The following is a 6164-nucleotide window of genomic DNA, read 5'->3' as shown; positions in this document are numbered from 1 at the left end:
TAGTCTCATTTGTTTATTTTTGCTTTTATTGCTTTTGCTTTGGTGTCAGATTCAAAAAGTCATCTCCAAGGCCTATGCAAAGGAGCTTACCGCCTATGTTTTCTGCTAGGAGATTTATAATTTTAGGTCTTACTTCAAGTCTTTTAATCCATTTTAAATTAATTTTTGGTTATGGTGTAAAATAGTGGTCAAGTTTTATTCTTTTGCATGTGGCTATCCAGTTTTCCCAACACCATTTATTGAAGAGATTGTCCTTTTATCATTGTATATTCTTGGCTCCTTTGTTATAAATTAATTGACCATATATGTGTGGGTTTACTTTGGGGCTCTCTATTCTGTCTCATTGATTTATGTATGTATCTGTTTTTATACCAATACCATACTGTTTTAATTACTACAGCTTTGTAATACAATTTGAAATCAGGAAACAAATTTTCTTAAGCAAGTGTCTACCTACCTATGTAAACTATCTAACAAATTAGATATATTATACACTGTGATGTGAGACTCTAACATTTCCTTTTACCTAACTAATAAGAATGGTTACGTGAAAAATATGTTTATTAAATTCACTGGGCTAAGAATGCAGCTATCAAACCGATATTCATAACATTACTTATAGAAGTAGATTTTTAAAAGTTTTATTAAAAACAGCTTTCTAAAAAAAGTCTTGCCACTAAGCAAGACTATGTGGTATTTCTTTAGCAAATGTGCTAATATTTGTAAATATATCTGTGCTTTTGTAGCAAACATTTTCTCAAGAGCTCTTATAAGTATTGGAGACAGTATAAGAAACAAGACAGTGGCACAATATCTTCTTACTTTTAAGGTGGCAAAATGTGTATTTTATCAGGCTAATGCCAGTTTTAACACCATAACTTAATTGCTGACTTTTTAGAAAAGAAATGTGAAACATAAACTGGACTTTTTATGATGACTGAAGGTCATATTCAATTAATCTACTGGTATCTTCAAGGGATGCAAAGAGCAGAAGTTTACTCCAAACAGACTTAAAATACTAATAATTAATAATGCTGAGTTTATAAGCAATAATAAAAAACAAATAACAAGATGTGAATTACATGTCATACAAGGGGAAAACAATCAAAGAAAGATGCTATGTAATTCATTTACTGAGTACCTACTAGGTGTCAGGCACTAAAGAGTTAAGGGGAAAAGAAAAAAAACAGCAGTCCCTAGGTCTAATATTTAATGGGGGTACAGTGGGAGCAGAACAGGATTATAACAGAAAGAATCCAGGAGGTGATGGAGAAAGCTTCACAGAGGTGCCCGATGTAATCTAGGATGAAAAAAAATCGGTTGCCAGGAGAAAAACAACACTTAATCAAAATAGACTCAGATGGCTGAAGACACAGTTTAAAAATAGAATCTCCATAGATAAGCATAACTTTCCACTATCACCTGGCCAGAATAATTTAGCCTAAGAATATATAAAGAAATCATTTCATATTTGAAAAGGATAATAATAAATATCTTAAAACAAACCAAAAAAATCTCTAGAACCAAAAGGTTTAGAATCAAGTAAGAAACTTCAGTGGCAAACACAGGGCATGACAATTAATGATTATAACAATAATCACAATAAACACTTATATAGCACTTACTACTTTCCAGACACTAAACACTTTACATGCATTGACTCATGTAATCCTAACCACAATCTTCTGAGGTGCCATTTTCTCCTCATTTTATAGACAAGGAGGTTGAGGCTCAGAGAAGTTAAGTAACTTGCTAAAGTTTATACAGGTAGTTAATAGCAGAACTAGAATTTGAATGAGACAATTTGGTACAGAATATAAAAACACTTAGATTTGGATCTATAGGTTACGGCTGTCTTGAAAGCAAATAGCATGGTATTTATAAAACACTTTACTTCTATGTACAGATCATAATTTTTACTGGAATATTATTAAAATATACAAGTGAATGAACAAACTATGTCAATGTCCAAAACAACTTGCTTTAAATAATGAGTTTGTAATATTTTTTAAATGAGAAATTCACTGAATACAGAAACTTGGGAAAAATTATATTGAGACCAAGCTAAAAAGATAATTGTTATTTACAAATGATTCATTTGAGAGCAACTTTAAATTCATTAATCACTACCCCAATAACAATAAGAATCTGAATGGTAAAAAGTAGTATATATGAATTATGCTAAGTATTTTTAAATTACACACGTGCTTACATATGTGGAGGAATTGGAGGAGTGTGGTCAACAAAAAAGCTGCCTGGAAAGATAGGAAAGGTTACTCACTGGAACTTAAATAGTATTGTTTACAACTTTCAAGTAACAGGACTAGATTGGAAAATGGAATAGAAATACAGTGTAATCAACAGTATACGTGATTGCTATTAACAATATTAGTTACCACTTGCTGAGTACCTAGCATAATCCGGCACTATGCTAAAGATTTTATATTTCTCATTTAATTTTGGAAAATGTGTACTATTATCCACAAACGCAGGTGCTAAGATGTTAAGTAACTTGCCTGAGGTCCTACAGAGAGTAATTCGGAGAGCGGAAGCTAGTTGTTTGTCTGCCCTCCAAAGCCATGTGTCTTATAGATAGGACAGTATATATATGCAACATTGTAAGATTCCTCACTACCATACACAGCTTACTTTCTAGTGGAACTACAATATGAAGTTATTAAAAAAATATTCTGATGTCTATAAAAGTTCTTTAAACAATGTGGCTTTGTAATGGAGAATGTTAAGGGCCAATCTGAACACCAGAAATTTTTTAATTGCCATAATTTCTCAACCTAAGTAAGTATGCCCATTGCTGAAGAGGTCTAATGATCATTCCTGTAAAGGCAAATAAATGACTAGGGGGCACAGAGGTGAAGGAAAGAAAATGAGCCCAAATGTGAAAAATCAAATGATGGAAGCTGTGCCGCAAAATAAGTAAGGATAGAAAGCACATGGCCATATTTGCTTATTTATCCCTATTCGATGTCCTGTTTTCTTTCTCTTTTCAAATAATTTCAGATGAATCCATGCACGTGTGTATATATCTCACGTTAATGAGAAATTTCAAGTTGAAGTAATGAGACTGGCAGTAAGAAATGTTCTTAATTTCGCTTCTGTGTTTTTTTTCTTTTGACTAGGAAAGTCAACTAATAAGTGACAATAGACACGGTTGATCATGGCAGAGCTGCATGATACTAGATATGAAAAAGAGCAGCCTGTGGTGCTCACCACCTTATCCTCAGTACCTGCCTGGTGTCTGGCTTGTAGTTTAGTTTCTATGGTTTTTCTTAAGTTTTCTTAACATAGGTTGATTGGAAAATATTTCTAAGAGCTTATATAGAAGATTTCATTTCAAAATAATTTAAGACTTAAAGAAAAGTTGCAAAAATATTCCCATATATCTTTCACCCAGCTTCCCTTAATGGTGACATCTTATATAATCATAGTACAATTATTAAAACAGGAGATTAAAATAGGTACAATACTACTAAGACACAGACCTTAATTAAATTTCACCATACACATTATTTTAAACTTTTAAGGTGTAAGTTTTAAACATCCGCCTTTTTTTTTTTAATTGAATTATTGATATTCTATTATCCATTAGGATAGGATGAAAAATCCTGAATACTTAGTGGTATCACTACAAAAACCATCAGGATATTCTGCTTTCCCAAGTGATTCATCACTCATTACTCATTAAAGCCTATCAGAAGAAGAACAATATGATGAAATTTGGCTACCCCACAACAGCTATTAGCCCAAGTATTCATTCACAGGATAGAAAGCAAACACCAGGCACAATACTATAAAACATTCAAAAGTCCAAGTCTGGGTCAGGTTTTTCCTATTAAACTATAGCATTAAGAAAAGGCTTTGTTTTTCACTTCAAAAAACCCACAGAAATGTACACTATTGCCTTATGAATGAATAACAAATTGAAAATAAGTGTTTGGCTTTAGTGCAAGAAAACTTAAATTTGGAACTTCTTCAGCTATTGTACTGAAAAGTAGTTATGCATTTCCCATTGTATGAGACTATGAAACTTTACCAAATGCCTTTTGTGACCCAAGGATAGGTATATGTACAGAATCATCTACTCAATTCCAAATTAATAACATCAGATAATTTAAGACAACAGAAGGAAAATCTTGTGTAGGTCTCACTGTTGTCAACCTACTACCGTAATTTTATAACACATCAAAGACAGCAGACAATTTCATGCAAATGCTCTCCATACTATAGTTAATCAAGCTACACTTATGTACTTTTTACACATACACTTTAAAAATGGTGACATCAGAAACATGGCAAAGTGAGAGATGTCTCCAGATCTCTCCCCTTGAAACAACAATACACTGAACATCCAAAACTCAGCAAAAAAAAAAAACACCCAAACTGCACACCAGCATGTCTGAGTGTGGGATCGGTACATAAGAGCTACCACAGGTCAGAACCTGGGAAGTTCGGTGGTAGACTGGGAGAAACAAAGAAGCTGCCTCTCGCAGCCAGAGGTGAGAAGGTATGGCAGGTTCCCTGAACAACCTTGCCTGAGAGAGTTGTGACTGCCACGCAGGGCACAAAGCAAAGAAGCGGAGAAGACAGAGAAGCAACAGTTGATTATTACCAGTCGTGGTTGTAAAATGCGAGGCTGAGCCGAAGCCCCCATCCCTCAACCCAGAAGGCCCCTCCCCCCATATCCTCCAAGACCGAACACCATGGAGCTCCAGGGGATTCTGAGCAAACGCTACCAAAACTGTTGCTAACTGACAGGGACTGAGACTGAGAGTACCCAGCATAATTGAATCTCTATAAGGAAAAAAAGGCATTACTAAGACTTTATATAAAGCAGGGATCCAAGAGCTTAGATGTCACCTACTGGAAACCAAAAGAAAAATGCCTTCTTTGTAAATTTTTTTGGAAAAAAAGCAGAATACACTTCCATTAATGCCCAGGCAAAGAAATAGTCCATTAAACACCATGAACAACCAAGGTATCAAGACAACTAGAAAGAAAGAGAAAAATGTCCGGAAAATAAGTTTACAGACATAGAAATATGCGACTTAAATGACAGAGAATTCGGGATGGTTCTTCTGAAAAAACTCAATGAGATCCACAACAATTCATAATAACATTTTCAGGAATTGAAAAATCAACTAGATCAGCACAATGACTTTTTTAGCAAGGAGACTGAAACCCTCAAAAAGAACCAAATAGAACTTCTGGAGATGAACACACTGAAAGAGATGAAAAATGAAATGGCAAGTTTGGGAAATAGAGTTGACCAAATGGAGAAAAGGATCAGTGATATCGAAGAGAGCAATTTAGAAATAAATCAGAAAAAAGAAGAGAGAAACCTAAGAATGAAAAAGAATGAAAGAGAAATACAAGAACTAGCTGTTACCATCAGGAAAGGAAACATAAGAATAATGGGCATTCTCGAAGGAGAGGAAAGAAGCAGGGACTAGAAAGCATTTTCAGACAAAGAGCTGATGAGAATTTCCCAAATCTAAGGAATGAGCTGGAGCTTAGAATTCAAGTCAATAGAACATCCAATTATCTCAACCCAGAAAGGCCTTCTCTAAGACAAACTGTATTAAACTTATCAAAAATCAATGATAAAGAATTCTCAGGGCAGCCAGGGGAAAAAAGAGAATAACCTATAAAGGAAAACCCATTAGATTATCGTTGAACTTCTCAGTGCAAACTCAGTGCAAGCCAGAAAGGAATAGAATCAAATATTCAAACTCTTAAATGAAAAGAACTACCAGCCGAGAATAATGCATCCAACAAAGCTCTCCTTTAGATATGTAGGAGAAATAAAGACTTTTCCACACATACAAAAATTGAGAGAATTCTTCACTATGAGGCCTGCATTACAGGAAATACCGAAAGGGGTCAGTTCACCTAAAACAAAATGGCAAAAAAATAAAAATAAAAATAACTATAAGTTAGGCGACTAGCAGGCAGATAGAAGCAGAGGAGTGCAACCCTTACTAAGAATAGGGCATTATAAGCTTAATAAGAAGAGGTTTGTGATAGCAAGATAGAAATGAACATTCAGCATACAGAGGGACAAACTGAGACAAAAATAACAGAAAAAGGGAGGGTTCAAAGATCCAAATTCAAAAGGTGAGTGGAAATAAGGCACATGCAGAAGAAAG

General features: G+C 34.4%; 1 protein-coding gene and 1 long non-coding RNA gene across 5 annotated transcripts in view; both read right to left on the bottom strand.

Moving 5' to 3' along the window:
• SLC25A26 (solute carrier family 25 member 26) overlaps positions 1 to 6164 on the bottom strand; it is a 153741-nt gene that overhangs the window by 19085 nt on the left and 128492 nt on the right. The gene's annotated exons all lie outside the window — the stretch shown is intronic.
• LOC111738634 lies at positions 626 to 2255 on the bottom strand. The gene is made up of 2 exons (XR_002779912.1): positions 2213 to 2255; positions 626 to 1300 (listed from the first exon to the last, which is right to left on the bottom strand). It is a non-coding gene; the product is annotated as an uncharacterized LOC111738634 (long non-coding RNA).

The sequence above is a fragment of the Pteropus vampyrus genome, unplaced genomic scaffold (genome assembly GCF_000151845.1).
Source record: "Pteropus vampyrus isolate Shadow unplaced genomic scaffold, Pvam_2.0 Scaffold41, whole genome shotgun sequence".
NCBI classification, from domain to species: Eukaryota; Metazoa; Chordata; class Mammalia; order Chiroptera; family Pteropodidae; genus Pteropus; species Pteropus vampyrus.
The sequence above is the reverse complement of the archived record's forward strand: the minus strand, read 5'-3'. Positions and strand labels throughout refer to the sequence as shown.